The sequence below is a fragment of the Phyllostomus hastatus genome, unplaced genomic scaffold (assembly GCF_019186645.2).
Source record: "Phyllostomus hastatus isolate PE091 unplaced genomic scaffold, TTU_PhHast_1.1 phas_scaffold_93, whole genome shotgun sequence".
Classification (NCBI taxonomy): domain Eukaryota; kingdom Metazoa; phylum Chordata; class Mammalia; order Chiroptera; family Phyllostomidae; genus Phyllostomus; species Phyllostomus hastatus.
The window spans coordinates 22,439,773-22,457,662 of NW_025334042.1; the positions used below are offsets into that span (position 1 = coordinate 22,439,773).

Consider the following 17,890-nt stretch of genomic DNA (forward strand, 5'->3'; position numbering starts at 1 on the left):
CACAGCATGGATGGGACTAAGGGGCTCAACTTCCAGATTGTGAACTACCAAATGTCCCCTCTTCTTGAAGTGAGCTGCCTGGGAACGGTGGGCATTGAGCCGATTTCTCTTTTCCAGCCGCCCTTTCCCAACTGCTCTGGCTTTTCATGACAGAAAGGCAACCCTCAGCCACCCTGAACTGTGCTTTGTCCCCAGAGGACTGGATGACTTGAGAATGCATCACGCCTGAGGGAGAATCTCTTGAGAGCCAAGTAAGAAACACTGGCAGGGCAGTGCCTTATTTCATTCCCTGGACAAATTCCTGGCAGGCCTCTGTGCCTTGGACAATGCTATCTTAGAATTGGAAGTCACTAGTGAGGTTGTGGAAGAACCTGTAGTAATATAGTGTTTTTAATTATAAAATGAAGTTAAACTTTTTCTGATACAAAATAAGTTTAATTAACTGATTAAGTTGACTCTCTGTATAGACTGGTTTTGCCAATTAAGTCATATTTTCTACCAGTGGAATGGGCTAGATCTATGGCTCTACATTTTTTATGAAAATATATGCAAAACACATTGTTAAAGCAACTCCTTTGTGAAATCAGCATTTTGACTGTAAGAGACATATATACCTAACCCTAGGGTCCAGATACAAATGATATACAATATACCAGAAATGTCATCATTTGCAACTATTTCAACTTCTGATGACCACTACCTTAAACTAACATTCACAATATTCAGAGCCACCTCAGACTCCTTCCCGTCTGGCCTCCTCTCAGGCCCCTCAGGCCCCTCAGGCTTTGGCTGACCCACACTCATGCTCCTAGGCACTCCACCTGCGCATGTGTTTAAGCCAACTCGTCCATCAGAAATACTGTCCCTCCCTTCTCTGTGTGTTGAATTCCTACCTAACACTTGCTTGATCTGTGGTACTAATTAGGCACTGAGGATGCAAAATGAATATAATAATAGCCTTGACCCCATTTTCATAGGTTATAAGATTCTAGTATGGGAGACAGACAGATAAGCATTGACAATGTGGTATTCCAGAGCTATGATGGGGAACCATGAGGTGTTAGGAACTCAGCAGAGAATACCCCCTTTTTTGGGGGGGATATCACAGAAATCTCAGAGGAGTGGCCAAAAATCCAAGACTTACTAATAATGTGCAGGAGTCAGCCTGACGTTTTGCAGGGAGGGGAAAGAAGACTACTGGTCTACGCTGAGAGAACAAAAGTGAATTGAATTGGCACTGCTAAAGCAATTCCTCTGTGAAATCAGGGTTTTGATGGTAAGAGACACACTTTCCTAACCCTGGGGTCCAGATATAAATTTCTACCACTTCAATCTATGCCATGTTTTTGAGAGAATTGTCACATTCTAGCAAAGGCCCGATTTAGAACAGGCCAAAAGTCAAGGGAGAGGTCATCTCTAGAAAAATTTTCCCTCACTATTTGCCAAACACAAAATATCTGAACCCCAACCTCGGTTTCTGGGCAAATGGGTAGTCTTTTTATATTGGGTTAACCAGAAATAGCACTCAGTGAATACTCTCAGGACATCTGTGAAGAAACTGACAGGTAGTTTGTATATGTAGCTTGTTCTGAGGGTGGAATCACCCCCTAAACAAACAAAATGAAGTCAGGAGAAGCACAGAAGAGAAAGCATTTGGTTTCCAGGAACTGCCTTGGGCCGTACCAGAGAAAGAGCCTGGGAGGACTCAAGGTACCTGGTTCTCACTGCCGCACCTCTGATCCCCAAGCACGAGGCCTTGGGAGCGCCTTCCGTGAGATGTGCAACTCTCCACTTCATGCCATCACTGACGGTGCTGGTTTGCTATCGAGCTACTGGTGTCTACGAACGACTCTCCTCTACAAATACATTAATAGAAGAGAGATGAGATAGATGTAGCATCAGCCCTCAAATATTTTCTTTACTGCTCATGATTTGGTACCCAGTGACTCTGTTCATTCAAAATAAAAAATATACTTGCTTTTCTAGTTCTCTATACAGACCACCCATGTATTATCACAATGGAATTTTATTTTATTTTTCATCCTGTTTTCTTAGTTATCTTCTTCGAGCACCCACAAGGGTTGACATTTTCTCTGACACTATTCACCGTGGCAGTAGAATCACTAGGTCTCACTCATAATGGCTTAGTTATTGAAGCATCAAAGGATATCTTTATATATGCCGACTGTACAGGGTCCAGCAGAAGTTAACACCTGCTTGAGTGTGGCTGGTAGGGCAATAATATGAGTGTAGTAATTTGTAGCTTTAATTTGAACATTTCACCTAAAATGTTATATGGTGTGCTTGAGTGTGATATTGCTATGTTACAGAATTACATGTTACAGAATTGTTATTATAAAAATTACATGCTTATGGTATTGTAATAAAAGGCTTTGTAATAAAAAAGGGGTGTTACCTGTGCCGGACCCTGTATATGGAAATCATGTGGCATGGGCCCCAAGGACTACATAACCAGTGAGGTCCCAATAGGCTAAATTGTTGGTAAAGTTACTTCTTCTCTTTCAGGAAAACCATTATAAGCTCATTCCAGAACACAAAAACTTACTTTTGTTAGAAAGTTATTATCAAGTTTTAAGGGTCAGAACCATGTTTGATAACATTTCCACTACAAATGTTACCATCAGTAATACTACATTTTTCCAGATGGGTGGGCCAACTGTAATTCTGCTTTAAAATTCTGATTTCTACTAGTTCCCCAAGCATTTCCTGATTATGACCTTTGTATTTTTTTCATTATTATTTTTTTAACACTGAAAGCCAGGGCTTTATTTTGGTCATTAGCATCCAGTAGCACACCCCTGGGTAAGGGTCATGAGTCTCTCACCTCTTCGATGGTACACATTTGATATTAGTACACCTGGGAGGCTAAACCTAGGTAACAAAGGATAATACAAAGGACAGATGATGGGCATCCTTTCAGCCCACAGCAGAGTCCCATACCCCTTGTCTCACTGCTGGCCCCACCAGCCATGCAGTCTGTTTGCTATGGGGAGGAACATGGAGGGACAGATGAGGCCTGACCAAGTGGGCTGGAATCAAAACCAGGTAATCGTGCCTTAAAATGGGCTTGGCTTGGACTTGGGAGATTGGTTCCTCCTCCTAGCACACCTGACCAGCATCTCTTCTAAGTTTGGACAGCTAGCAGCAGAGAGGGCCAGGGCAGGGGTGAGGCAAATTCTGCCCACCAGTGGGACTCAAGAACTCTTCTGACATCCTCCCTGGGGTCTAAGAATTCAGTGAAAGTGAAGGACCCAGAAACATGCACATTCATATAAGATGGGGAATATACGCTGCAAATCCAAGGGGGGAAAGCAGCCAAATTGGAAGCCAATGTCGGGCAGTACAGGAGGAAAGGGATTCCTTTTCTTTTCTTTTCTTTTTTTTTTTTCAGTTTTATTGAGATCATTGACATGCAGCACTGTATAAGTTTAAGGTGGACAGTATAATGGTCCGACTTAGGTGTAGTATGAAATGATCTGATTATGGCCTTTGAAAAGTTTGCAACAATGGTGAAGGCAGGTTTATGTTGATGTATATAAATGTGTTTGCAAATGGGCTTAGACCTTTGTGTGGAAAGGGTCTCAAGTCTCCTAAAAGAAAATCCTCAAGTAGATCAGAACAGACTTAAGTGTTTGGAAAACGGTAGCAGAGATTAGTGACTATAACCATGGCCATGGACACCTATTAACACCTCTTCGGTCCCAGATTAATTTTGTTTCTGTCACCCTTTTCACTTTTAAAAGTGCTTTCATTCAGCAAAATCAGTCCCATTCAGGAGAACAAATACACTGTGACTTGTGTTCCTAATACTTTTCTGTGTACAGTGATGAAAAATACAGTTTCAGTTTCAGCCTTGCACCTGATAGACATGTGGGTGTAACGAAATGAATTATGCCTCCTCTTCTCCCAAAGCCTCAGGTTTTCCTAAGAAGACACCTAAAAAACATGTCACTTCATTTACGCCCAAGGGCTCCTCAAAAATGACGTAATTTTCCTGCAGAGGTTCAGTTTAGTCTCATGTTTGATGGGTTCATTGCAAGTGAATGCTACCGTGGTGCCAGGGTCTTACCCCGCATGAGCCTCACCTGCGACACAATCTCTCCTTCCTGGGAGGGGCCATGCAGCGTCGCAGGGCGTCCAGCAGATGGCGTCGCAGCTGAATTTACGGGAGCTGCTTTCTGTGCTGGCAGAGTCTGGAATAAACAGGAAGGGGAATTTTTATAAAGCATTCTAATTTTCAACACATATTGCCTTTTCTCTCTTTCTCGAGTCAGAGGTTATATTTATTTTACTAAGTTGAAATTAATTTGAGTTGTTTAAAAATTCAGTGATTACACAATCCCAAATACTTTATTTATTTATTTATTTTAGAATTTCCACTCTTTCAAAGCACCCAACAAGCAAGTTTTCAAGTATCAGAAACTATCACAAAGGCATAATGGTTCAGAAATGTTAGCAGGCAGTGCTGGCTGCCTTAAAAAAGATCAGCAAGGCGTGCCAAAACACAGCTTCGCTGGGCCACAGCGGAAATGACTTCCGTGGTGAGCAGGGCGGTGGCAGGGGAAGCCCGGGAAACAGCGCCGTCTGCTGGTGGAAACGGGGAGCCAACGCCTGCAGCGTGCTCCTGGCCACGGAACAGGCCCGCCAGACGTTCCAAACATGGTTGCACTCCAGGCGCAGCACGGTGTGCCTCCACCAAACAAAACGGAAAGTCATGGGCCCAACCAGAGTAGCCTTTGTGTTGAGAAAAGAAACCTGGAGGTCCATAATGATTTTAGTATACAACGTTTCAAAGGATTTGATTGTTTTTAATGCTTCCTAAAGCTTATTAAACAGGGTGGATTTGATTTTTGTGGTATAATAATTACTTAGGACAATCCTAAAGGAGAGTCAAAATAGAACCTGATAGGGAGTCTCTTTTATTTATCATATCCTGCTTTAAGTTATTTACAAAATATTGAAAGAGATTATCAGGAGCAAAATGGGAAAAAAAAAAAAAAACCCAACAGGCAGGGGTTTGAGTTTTAAGGTGGTTGTGCTTATTTCTCACCATGGCCCCTCATTTTTATTCCAGGACTGTTGCAGTGCCATTTTAGAGTCCCTCCTTCTCTCCCCACTTCCTTGTTCTCTTCACTCATTTGACAGGAGCCTCTGCAACCATCTGCTTAGAACACGTCATCACCATCCACTGGGAGAGAATTGTGGTACCACCCTTCTCCCCCTATGGCTGAGCACACAGAAAGATGAATTGCGCTTCTGCTCTTGAGCCAGCGCGATTGTTGGGAATTGTAACCTGCAAGATGATGCCAAAGTGCAGCTTCTCTGTTTTTATACTGCATAGAGCTTTACGTTGCCCTTCATTAAGCTGATGCTTTCTTTTACAAAGCTCTGTCCTTCAGCTTGCCCAGATGATGTGCTGATACCTTCTTGCCCCTTCCACATACAGAGACTCAGTGCATTAAGGGTAAGAATCGTCCATCTGTTTTTCTTCTAGTAAGGGATAGAAGACCAATGAGTGGACATGTTATAGAAAGCTACCTGCAAGAAAGCCATGGGGGCCCGGATCCTAACACAAAGCCAGAATAACAGCATACCGTTTCTCCCCCCATCAATGAAAACACAGGGCTAGGAATCCTTTCCACTGAAGAACCGATATGATCAGGCTAAAGGAAAGTCCCTAAAACTGCACTGTGCAGTAGCTCTTAAGACTACATCCTTTTGAGCTATCCCGGGTGGAGATTTAAAAGGCTAATGAGACACGTACAGTCTCTGGGCATGAAGACCCGCTGCACTTTCGCCGGCTCACCAAAGGAGAGACCTGAAAGATCAACCAGGGAACGGACTCATCCAGGGCTTAGTGTTTCTCTCTCACATCACTGTTTTTCTCTCTCTTTCTCTCTCTTCCCTTCTCTCTAAAAATGAATAAATAAAATCTTTAGAAAAATAACGCAGCCTCGGCAGAGGTTCAGGAGTCACATCCGTTTTCAGTGTGCACTCCCTGAATGCATCAAGGTTTGGTCTCTTCCATCTAAAAGCCTAATGAACATTTTCTGTTCTATCATCACCTCCCATGATTTATATCTGGAGAAAGACAAGACCCTACACTTCTTCGGTTGGTAACAATTTGGACTAGTCATGCTGTTTATCATTTCTTCGTTCTTTGACATGAAGATTCCCGTCTCCCGAGAGGGCATAGCTGTAGGCATGAATTATAGGCCTTGGTTCAAAACAGGTCCCTCTCCCTCATCCAGTAGCACAAGAAACACCATAATTAGGAGCCCAGCTGGACCTGAAGGCTTCGAGGCTGGGCTCCCGTGTCCTGTACGTGACCACTTAGGCTGTAGTCTTCACAATCTGGATCCAAGCAGATGAGCATGGAGAACTCAATGTTTGGAGGACAAAGAGGAATGGACATATAGTAACTTGGTGAATCAGGGTGTTAAACTAAAATTTTAACTTCCGCAGCTGAAAGCCTATTTAAAAGAAAGGGTTTATTATGCCATTGGTAGCAAAAGAAGAAAGAGGAGAGGGAGAAGGAGACTGATTTTAGGGCATAGACTCTAAACCACCAGTAGTCTGGCTAATAAAAAAAACAGTATGATCATTATCCTGGAGTTTTGCAGATGTCTTTATACATCAAGTATGCAGGAGAAAGATGTAAGTCATCCTGAAAAGATTTACATTAGTTATAGACAAAGGGATGGGAGAAGGTGAAGTGGGGCTAGTTCTAGGGTAGGTGTGGCAGAGTCCTCAAGGAAGCAGTGTCCACGCCTGTGAATTAGCTGTGGGTAGCAGATTGGAAAGTTTGTGTGTAAATAAGTGTAAATGAGAAGCGGAGGCTCCTGGGGTTCAATGGCACCTGGCTATCCTCTCTTTTGGATAATCTCAGAAATAACCACCTAAAAATAAATCATAAATTTCAACAGCTATATAGGAAATGTGAGCAGTCTTTTGTCAGAGCTGGTCTATAGCTATTAACAGGCTAAATATTCTGTCTCTCGCTCTCAGGCCATTGTAATTTTAATTTAGAATATCTCTGATGGTTTTTTTTTTTCCTTGTCCTGAGACAGGACCCAAGACAATGCCTGACATTTGCTTATTTACAGGAAACCTGAAGTAAAGGAGAGGAATGTCTCCCTAAGTGTTACTATATTATGAAAGTGTCCTTTGGAAGAAGAGACATGAACAGGGCAGCTGATAACAGTAATATTGAGCAGGCAGGCACACATCTTCCCACATCCCCAGGATGGCTAAGCCAAGTGTTACTGAACTAATCCGTGGGGACCCAGCTCTAAGCCTCTCCTTGCTGCAGTCCTCAGAGGGAGTCGGCTCAGACAAAGCAAGCCGGCTTCTCCAAGGGGGAGGGGTGCCTGCCTTCTCTTTGTTCTTCCTTAGAAAATGGGCTCTCTCTCAAGTTTCACACACCAGGTACATTTACCTCTTGCAAGAGGGCAAAATAAATTCATTGCTAATAATGATTTGAAAAGCATATTTCAGGGGCCCTGAACTCTTGCCTGTGAAAAGCAGGGCTGATCTTTACAATTCTAACATGCTGTACATTTTTATTCTGGGTTTCAAGGCAAAAATTTCAGAAAGTTGCACCTCTTTACCAAATAAAGCTAAAAACAAAAAGATTACCTGTTTTCAGAAAGGGTGGTAGAATCCCAATTAACCTAATCATTACATGTCCTGCTCCTTAGACTTAAGAATGTTTTCTTCACAGAGGTATGATTTAACGAGTGGATTCCTTTGTCCACTAAGAAATCCCTTCAGCAGTAAAAGGGCTCTCTGAAAAATAACACCTTTTCACACTGTGATTTTTTTTTCTCATAAGAATGATTTAACATAGCTCCTTTAAACAATAAGAACAGTCTATCCCCAATTTAGGTGTGGAATTAAGACAAAGGGTGCTTGTTCTTACATCAGCAATAAGCCTGTCACTCTCAAGCACTCAGAGCATCTGCTGCCTGGACTGATTCTTAAATCAAAAGCTACATGTGGCTTCTGCGCTTGGCAGTTGAGGTGGTGCTTTATGTCCAGCTAGGCCTTCTGGAATGGGTTACACACACAATGGAAAATGGGCTCTGTGGGTCTGAGAAAGCGTCCTGGACTGAGAGGGGTGAGGCTGAACTTTTGGAAATACTGTAGGTTTATTTCCTGGGAATATACCATCCCCCACCCCCAATAGGACTTTTCAGTCCCTTTCATGTGGCATCCTCAGGCACTTAATGACAGTTCCTACTCTTTGGGGATTTTAATCCACTCCCTAAATACCAGCTATTTTCTCTGGAATAACAGACTATCTGCACGTTTCTACTCAACCAAGCCTTAGACTGCGTGGGGAGCAGCTGCTCACCAGCTTCTGGCGGCCGCGCTTCCACACTCTCGAGGGGAAGTGAGAGCAACCCCCAGCCAGGAAACCAGCCCTGTGTTTGCTTATTATCTAATGGTTCAAGTACTTCAGATGAGACCCAGGCTGGCTTCTAAAATAATTCTGAAGCTAGATAAGGAACACATAAGCAGGAGTTCAAGGTAATTAGTGGAAAATTTTCATAAAATAGCCACTGGGCATGCATAGCCATAATACCACCCTGTGGTTATGTTATTATCTGTCAGCCAGAGAGCATATTACAGAATGTCTCTCATTTAACAGGTACAAAGTTCTTCCCAGCGCTACCCTCGTACAGTAAGTCCCTTCACTGTGATTCCTGTGAGCACTCCCTTATGTTTCACGCAGTACTCAGCAAGGTATTAGACATGCAGCAGGCACTCAGGGAATACTTGTTTTTTAAAAAACTATGGACTGAAGGAACAATGAATGGCTGTGCTTTAATCCTGAAATTAGGCCTTTCTTTATTGTCACATCTGAGGAACCTGGAAGTGATACTTTATAGACAGAAAACCGAAGTGAGTGCACTGCGACTTCTCTGACTGACTTTCCTATGTGCCAGAAATTGTATGAATCCTTTACATGCATGACCTCCTTTAAACCTCACCACAACTCTACAGGCTAAGTTTACTATTATTACTACCCTTATTTTACATATGACAAAACATCACCCAAGTCACACAACTAATAAACAGCCACGTCAGGACTCGAATCCAGAGACCTGTCAGTCTCCAGAGCCCCTGCCTTTAGGCACATTCCTGCTCCAGAATATCTAACACAACATTCCTAGCTCCACGTACCAACCATCCTTCTTTGAGGAACTGCTTCCCAACATGATATCTGAAGAGGGATGGAAGGAGGGAGACAGAGAAAAGGGTAAGCAAACACAATTCATACATGTGAATTCATACATTCATACATGTCTCAGTATACGTGGTTTTGGTGGTTTTTCCTCTGCATTATCATTTCATCTTCACGGCACCCTGTCAAGTATGTTATTACTATTTCTTACATATAAGAAATGTATTTCTAGAGAACTGGTGGGTTAAAAAAAAAATAAATGCTAAACTTCTGCACCTGAGAGGTAACAGATCTGCTGAGGACACTGTATCTGCCCTAGGCTCTCTCCTCAGCTCGGAGTGCTGCGGTCGGTGCTTTTTACATTTCCTTCCTTCCCCACTTATTAACACTCCAATAAGCCAGAAAGCTTATGCCCATCTCTACGTACCCCATAAAACAACCATGGTTAAATGCTGGCTTGTGTCACTAAGGGATTTCAAAAGCAGAGGCGATGTAGAGAGGGAACAGTAAAATGACAGCACATAGGATGCTATGTAACAGTTGAAAACAGTGAATTAGTTGTAAACACACTGCCGTGAAAAGATCTCCTGGAGGCACAGTAAGTTAAAAATTAAAAAAAAAAAGGCACATTGCAGAATAGGAAGTACAGCATGGTACCATATGTGTGTTTAAAAGTCACACACACACAAATGATGCAAACACACAGCGAAAACAAGTAGGTTATACCCCAAATTGATAACTGGTTTCTCTGGGGAGAGGACTGGGTCCAGGGTGAGGTGCACAGCATTGGCAGACTCTTCCTTTATCTCTATATAGGATAATTTATTCAAATATGTATGTGTAAAAGGAAAAAAAAAGGACAGAAAAGAAACGAGTGATGCTGTTAAAAAATAAAAGGTGAACAGCGTGCAGTAAAGGTAAGTGGTACAAACACACCACACTGAAATCCACCGCCTCATCAGGTCCATAAAAGATCAAAGATTAGAAGAGAGTTCTCATGGTGGCATTATTATAATAAATTAGATGGTGTTTAAAGTGTGATATTTCCTGACTCCACCAGAAATGCAGTGCTGAGAAGCACTGGGAGCCAGATGATCTGGGTTCAAGGCCTGAGTCTGCATTTCTCTGTATCCTTAGGCTAACTTCCCGGGGCCTTACTATCCTTAGTCTATGGAGTGAAGGTAACAGTGACATACTTCACAGGGTTCTTCAAGGATTAAATGAGATAACACATAGGAAAAAATAGCAAAATCATGCCAACTGAGACTTATAACTTATAAGTTGTTTGTGTTTACTCTTTTCTCATTCCTTCTCTCCCACTTCAGAGAATTTTTTCTCTCACACTTTTACGATGTCTGAGCGCCCCACTCCGAGGCACTGTTAAGTGAATAAGCCATTAGTCTTCAGGATAAGGTTTCCTGATGACAGACAGGCCTCTGCTATTTGAGTCTTTAGATTATGCACAGACAGAGCTTTTAAGCTTCAATAACCTGTATTCAGGTATTTTATTTATCTTAGGGAAGATATTTTATTTGATTCCATTTATAAAATATGCCCTTTTCCTGTGAAACCCACTTCTCATGCAAGAACTAAAATATCCAAATCAGGTAGGCCATTGAAAAGCTGAAAATAAAATTTAAATTTTTTGCATTTTAAATTAAGCTTATTTGTGGTCTTACTGAAACTTCAGGCTGCTCTGAAATTTCAAGAATCCAGTTATAAGCCTTTTAATGAAAAGGGTTATGAAAGTAATAAGAGAAATGTTAATACTACCAATATAATTAAACACAAGAAACATGAACAAATTAATAAATATAAGTTGCATGCACGCAGCACAATGTCACACTACATGATGTAACTATTTTCAATTACAGCCTCACCTTTGAAACACAGCCATGTCCTCTTCTGCTTTTTCTGGGTGTACATATGTTAAAAAGCTCAGGGACCTGAAGATTCCTGGTGTAGTAAATAAGAATCTAGTTTAAGTTGTCTTGCAGTTTGAGTCCAGCAAAGATACATCTGAAGGAACCAATTCCAAGCACACAAAGCCCACAGCCCTCCCAAGCTCCTCCACCCTGTTAAACTGAGCTGTCATTTTAGAGCTGGGCGCCCATTGTTCACTTTCTCCTACTCTAATTAGACTTGACAGATTGCTCTTTCTAGCTAGGCTGGCTATTACCAAGAACAGACAGAAGAGATGAGGCTGACCTTGTCATCATGCCCTTGGGACTGGTGCCCCCTCCTCTCAGCCTAGCCCACAGACACTGAAATGCAGAGCCAGCAGCTCAAATCTGTTCCCCTTCTCCTCCACCAGCCTCATTCTTCTATGGCCCCTGGCAGTCTCAGCACAAATGACTTTTCTTACTTTCAGTACTGTGAGACTCAAACCCTCATAGGCTATGGGAGTAGAATAGTGTGCTCTAATATTTTTCATGTTAATATTCTGACCTTGTATTTTTCTGTAAGCCTTGGGAACAAAGCAGACCAGCTTTTCTAAAGGGAAAGATACTGCAGTTGCCCCTGGAGCCAAGAAGTATTGATTGCTAATGAAACAGGGCTCGGGAAACACTGAGACCCCTGAGCTGCCTTCACATGTCCCTTGCCCTGCTGCCCTCAGTTTCCACATCTGTAAAATACCATAGGTAATTCTTAAACCTTTACCATATCAAACACATGTTATAGTGGTATTACATAAGAATTAGATAATAAAATGATAGAGCTGGAAATGATCTTAGAGATCATCTACTCCAATATCTTCACTTGGGAGATTAAAAAACACAGGCCAAAAGAGGGAGGTGACATGAAATTAGTTCACAGACTTTAAACACCTGGCACTGAACAAATAGCCTGCTAATCAGCATTTTTCCAGTTATGCTATTCTTGACAATAAATCATATTGGCCAGGAAAGCAACTTTGTTTGGGAAAGAAGTTCTCCTTATCCAAGGACTATGTTTTCAGAAATGTTTCCCCTTACTGAGAATCCATGGTCTTGTAATAGAACCTGAGTCACCCAAAGCCACAGGACTCTCGTAGGCACAGTATGCAACTCCACAGGCTGGAGGTCTGGGGCCCTGCTATGTGAGTCTGGCCTCAAGAACTGTGAGCAGCCTGGCTAGTGTGGCTCAGTGGATTGAACACTGGCCTGAGAACCAAAGGTCGGCAGTTCGATTCCCAATTAGGGCACATGCCTGGGTTGTGGGCCAGGTCCCAAGTTGGGGGATGAGTGATGTCTTACACATTGATGGTTCTCTCACTCTCTTCCCCTCTCTCTAAAAGTAAATAAAATCTTTAAGAAAAAAAAGAGCTATGAGCAGGAGACACTGTTAGGAATTTCTTCTGGGAACAAATCTATTATTTCCCAGGTTGCAATGTAAACCTATTCATTTATTGTTAATTCACCTACTCATAAGCATTTATTAAATGCCCATTTTTTTCCAGCACACCCAGGGGCTGATAAGACTGGTACAACGAATAGGACCCAGCCTTAAGGGGCCTCAGAAAGAGCCAGCAATGCAAACACTTATGTGCAGCTGGACACTGGGGGTGCCAGGATGGAAGAAGGAGATGGTCAATTTTCCTTTGTTGGAATTTAAGGAATCAGAAAAACATCATAGTGGAGGTGGTACTTGAGCTGAGCTTTGGGAAGTAAAGGTTGTTTTCCAGGTGGAAGTGAGGTAAATAGATGGTATTCAGACAGAGAGTGAGCCCCGGGTTTTGAGGGCAAAAAGTATTTTGGCTTGCAAAGTATGAGGACAAAGATGAGATTGGAAATTTAGGTAGGAATCAGTGAAAATATTATATGACAAAGGAAAAGTCTGAATTTTATTGTGGCAGTTCATGGGAACCATTGGAGAGTTTCAAGCAGGAAAGTAGCATGATCCAAACTACATTTTGGAGAGGTGGCTCTGATGGCAGTGTGGAAGACTGACTGGGGAAGGGGTGGGAAGGAGCAAGACCCAAGGCAAAGAGTCTGTCCGACTGCAAAACCCGAGGTAAGACGAGACAGCTGACCTGATCTCCTTAACAAGTCAAGGGGGAGGGTCAAAGGAAGAGACTATTTTTGTTTCCTCTTGGAAACTATGTGCAATGTGTGGCCCTTGTTTGGATCCTAATTCAAACCAACCAACTGTAAAGAGAAAATTTGGAAGACAGAGTTTTAGATACTATTAAGGCATTCTTGTTAATGTTGTTAGGTGTGACTATGGTAATATAATAAAATAACATAGTGAAGTGTTTATGAGTCAGATGTCACAATGTCTGGATTTGCTATAAAATACGGTAGAAAGAATAGATTAATTATGGCAAAAGGTTAATAATTATTAAATCTAGATGATGGAAATATAGAGTTCATTATATTCTATGCATATTTGAAATTTTTCAAAATGAAAAACTAACCTTTTATGCAAAAGGTAATGAGAACCTAAATTAAATAAGTTACAGTGAAAATGGAGAGGAGGACAGAACTATGAGAGAGAAGAAAGGCAGAATTAACAACACTCAGTGACTGGTTAAAAGTGGTCACTGAAGTTGGGAGTCACAGTGACTTCTGGGTTTTGGTTTGGGTGCCTGGGTAGATGGAAAAGGGTCTACGCTGTTGGGAATGTGGAATTGGAGTTTCAGTGAAGCATTGAGTTAGTGCTGTCCAGCAGGCAGTTGGACTCAAAAGTGTGAAACTCAGGAGAGAGCCTGGGGCTGGTAGCGTGGATTTGTGAGCTGCCAGCTCACCAGCTCATAAGAGGTGAGTCAAACCATTGGAAGAGCATTGAAGGTGAGAAGGGAAGACAGCTGAGGAATAAGTCCAAGGCATACTTACATTTAAGAGGTGGGGAAGAGGAAGAAATTGCGAAAGAGACTGAGAAAAAATGGCCAGAGGGTTATAAGGAGAAACAGGAAAAAATAATTTCTAATGAATCTGTCAAGAAACAATGGATCACACCTCATGGTATGTCTCAGTTGGTCGGGTGTTGTCCAGCAAACAGAAAGGTTGCCAGCAGGTTCAGTCCCCTACCAGAGCGTGTATTAGAGGCAACTAATCGATGTTTCTGTCTCCCTCTCTTTCTCCCTCCCTTTCCTTCTCTCTAAAAATAAATAAATAAATAAATAAATATATTTTAAAAAAAAGAAACAATGGGTCGAGAGAAGCAAATGCCCCAAGTTAAGACATGAAACCCGATGGATTCAGCATCTAAGTGACAACTACCAAAGAACTTTCAGGAGAGTGTAATGTGTTAAAAGTGAATGAGGGGAGAGTAGTGAAGCCTGGAAGATGGGGGAGGGCTGGACTGCATGTTCCTCACAGGAAGAGGGAGTTGGCGGGGAGGGGCTAGCAATGGTTGGCAAATGGGCAAGCTCTGAGTCCAATGGGATGACCAATGGCCTCTGCTCAACAGAGCTCAGTAGAAGTGGATCGCTGAGCAGGGATGGGAGTGGGGCTGAGGGAAACTTATAAATTTCAGTCAGTTAAGGCAAGGAGGAGGAGGAGGGTAAAGAGGTTAAGAATACAGGGATGGTACAAATGAAACCGTTCCAGAGGGCACTGTGGAGAGCGTTTACAAGAGTGCCAGGAGTATATGAGAATCCAGAGGGCAGAAGTGTATTCTTTTGACCTCTGGCTGGTGTACCTTCACAACCTCTTCAGTGGTCTTCCACATGCAGTTTTCTCCACTCCATGTCATCTTGCAGGTATTAAATCTGGAAAGCACAGCCTTTCTCATGTCAAACTCTTGCCCCAAAACTTTCATTAGCTGAATTAAGTATAATACAGATTTTGAAAGCCCTTCCATAATCTGATCCCAACCTGCCCGATCGTTTTGGGTTTGTTTGCTTGTTTTGTTCTGTTTGCTTTTTCATGAATCTTCCTTCAAGAATGCCAGGCTACTCACTATTCTCTGGACATATTAATTACATAAAGTACAGACAAAGTTTGAGACGTGTCTAGCATATATATGTTAGTTTTTAGATACTGAACTATATGATGCCCCTCCAACCATTGCATGCGGTTTTCTTTGTCCTAAAGTCTCTTTTCACATTTCTCCACGTCATACAGGAAGATCAGCCCAGGTGTCACCTGCTCGAGGAAGTCTTTCTTGGGTTCTCAGGCTGGGCTGTGGGTGCCCTTGTCTGGGCTTCCTGCAGCACTCCTACCTCGCTTGACACTCAGCCTATTTGGGCACTTATATGTCTGTTTCTCTCATTAGAGTATAAGTTTCCTGAAAACCAAGGCTGTTTTTCAGTTTGTTTTACCGAGCACAATACATGCTACTATATATAGTTAAAAATATATATGTATAAATGTGTGTGTGTATATATATATATATAAAACAGAACTTTGTTCCCTTTTCTCTTTTCTTTAACTGCATTTTTATATAATGTATGATAATGTTTTCTTATGTGATATTCTCACTCTACTCCTGGATGGCAGTGGACATTATTTTTGTCACCCCAGTGTCCCTTCCTGTTCTTCTGGCAAAAGGCCTGATTTTCTTTGCTAATTCTCTGCTCTTGGTCTTTGTGATCTGGATGGGGCTCCTCCCACCCATTGCCCTCCAGGGTGGAGGACAAGACACACACCTAAATCAGCCAGTTATCGTCCATTCCTGAGGCCTCACTGATTGGTTTAGGTGAGCATGAGCTCTAAGCTTTCCCAATCCCAGCAAATCACAAGACTTTCTTCAGAGTTACTGGAAGAGGGGTTCTCTTCTCTTTCTCTTTCTGCCGGACAAGGATGGAGTGAATAGGAGGGCAGGGCTGCTGTAGTCATTTTGATGCCTCAAGGAATAAGCTTGTTTGAGAACGAAAGCAATATTGGAGAGAAAACAAGCAAGAGAAAGAGAGATGGAAACAGACTCCTAGTGATGGAAATAGAGCTGAATTCAGCCATGAATTCAGGGGGAAAAAAACCCCCACCAAACTATTGCTTGTCAGTTTGTGTTGGGTTTTCTGTAATTTGCAACGAAACCATCTTAACTGATAAAACATTTATGGATATCTAGTACATTGCTTGACACATGAGGCACATTTAATGACTTGTATGTTTAATGGATAAATAAGTTGTTGTGAGGAATAACAATTATTTATTTCTATAGGACAACTTGGCAATATGTACCGACAGCCTTAAAAAAGATTATCCGAATATACTTAATGCCACTGAACCATATACTTAAAGATGGTTAAAATGGTGAACTTTATGTTATACAGGGGTTGGTGAAAGTAGGTTTACAGTTGTAAATGACATTCTTTTGAGTTAATAAAGCTATTGTAACAATCATAACTTGTATGTCTTTTTCCATTTGAACATCTGTAAATCTACTTTTACCCACCCCTGTATATTTTATCACAATAAAAAATAAGTAAAGAAAAGGGTTATCATTAGACCAGAAATTAAGGCTTATAGTCCAGCTGGTACATGAAAACATAAGGTAGGAAAGCTTGCTGCACTTGACCAGTAATACTAGTAATTATTCTCTACTGTTAAAAATGTATCATAGGACAACAGTGCTGGCAAGGATGTGGAGAAAGGGGGACTCTTCTGCACTGTTAGTGGGAATACAGATTAATGCAGCCACTGTGGAAAACAGTATGGAAATATCTCAAAAAATTAAAAATAAATCTGCCTTTTCAGCCAGCAATCTTACTCCTTGGAATATATCCAAAGGAACCCAAAACAATAATTTGAAAGAACATAAGCACCCCTATGTTCATTGCGGCGTTACTTACCATCACCAAGATGTGGAAGCAGCCCAAGTGTCCATCAGTAGATTAGTGAATAAAAGAATTATGGGACATTTACACAATGGAATACTACTTGACCGTAAAAAAGAAGAAAATTTTACATTTGTGACAGTATGGATGGACTTGAAGAATATTATACTAAATGAAATAAGCCAGTCAGAGAAAGACAAATACCATATGATTCCACTCATATGTGGAATCTAATAAACAAACTGAACTAACAAGGAAAATAGAGACAGACTCATAGATAGAGAGCGGGATGACAGCTATTGTGGTGGGGAGGTTAGCAGGTAGAGGGATCGAGCAAAAAGGAAAAGGACTCATGGACATGGACAACAGTGTGGTGATTGCTGGGGGGAAGGGGTACAAGGGGACTAAATGGTATTGGAAAAAAATACAATAAAATAAAAAAGAAAAAACTAAAAAAAGAAATGTATCACAGGGAAATAACTATATAAATATACAAAGTATGTTTATCTAAGCATTATTTATAACATCAATAGGGATTGGCTAATAAAATTATGATACATTCAAATAATTGAATATTGTAGAGTCATTAAAATGATTAAATAGATTTATATATAACTTTTTATGAATATACATATCAGATGTTAGAAATATTGGAATTATATTAATGTCAAATTATTTCACAAAAATAAGGCAAAACTTCTTATAAGATTTATGAATTGGAGCCAAATGGTTGGAAGGAAGGACACCACTTAGTAATTGGTAGGTGGTAAAATGCTCATTCAGAAAGAACTTCCTGTGTTTCATTGAATTTTAGATACCATTGGTTGTAAGATGCTTCCTGGTTTCAGGGCTGTTAAAAAGTGAAAGAGTATATATAATAGAAACAACCAAATATAATACATTTAGGGGAAGAAAACTATGCGTGGACATGAGTGGGACAGAGGCAAATGGAACGTGGAAATGATTGGGTAAGGCAC

At 41.4% G+C, this 17,890-nt stretch overlaps 1 long non-coding RNA gene across 1 annotated transcript in view; it reads right to left on the minus strand.

The window, feature by feature from the left end:
- Nucleotides 1-1,757: 1,757 nt before the first annotated feature.
- The window catches only part of LOC123812866, a 77,718-nt gene continuing 61,585 nt past the window's right edge, over nucleotides 1,758-17,890 (minus strand). The window contains exons 2-4 of the long non-coding RNA XR_006784629.1: nucleotides 11,092-11,167; nucleotides 4,107-4,214; nucleotides 1,758-1,856 (exon numbers count right to left, since the gene is read on the minus strand). This is a non-coding gene — a long non-coding RNA (uncharacterized LOC123812866). The remainder of the gene's footprint in view (nucleotides 1,857-4,106; nucleotides 4,215-11,091; nucleotides 11,168-17,890) is intronic.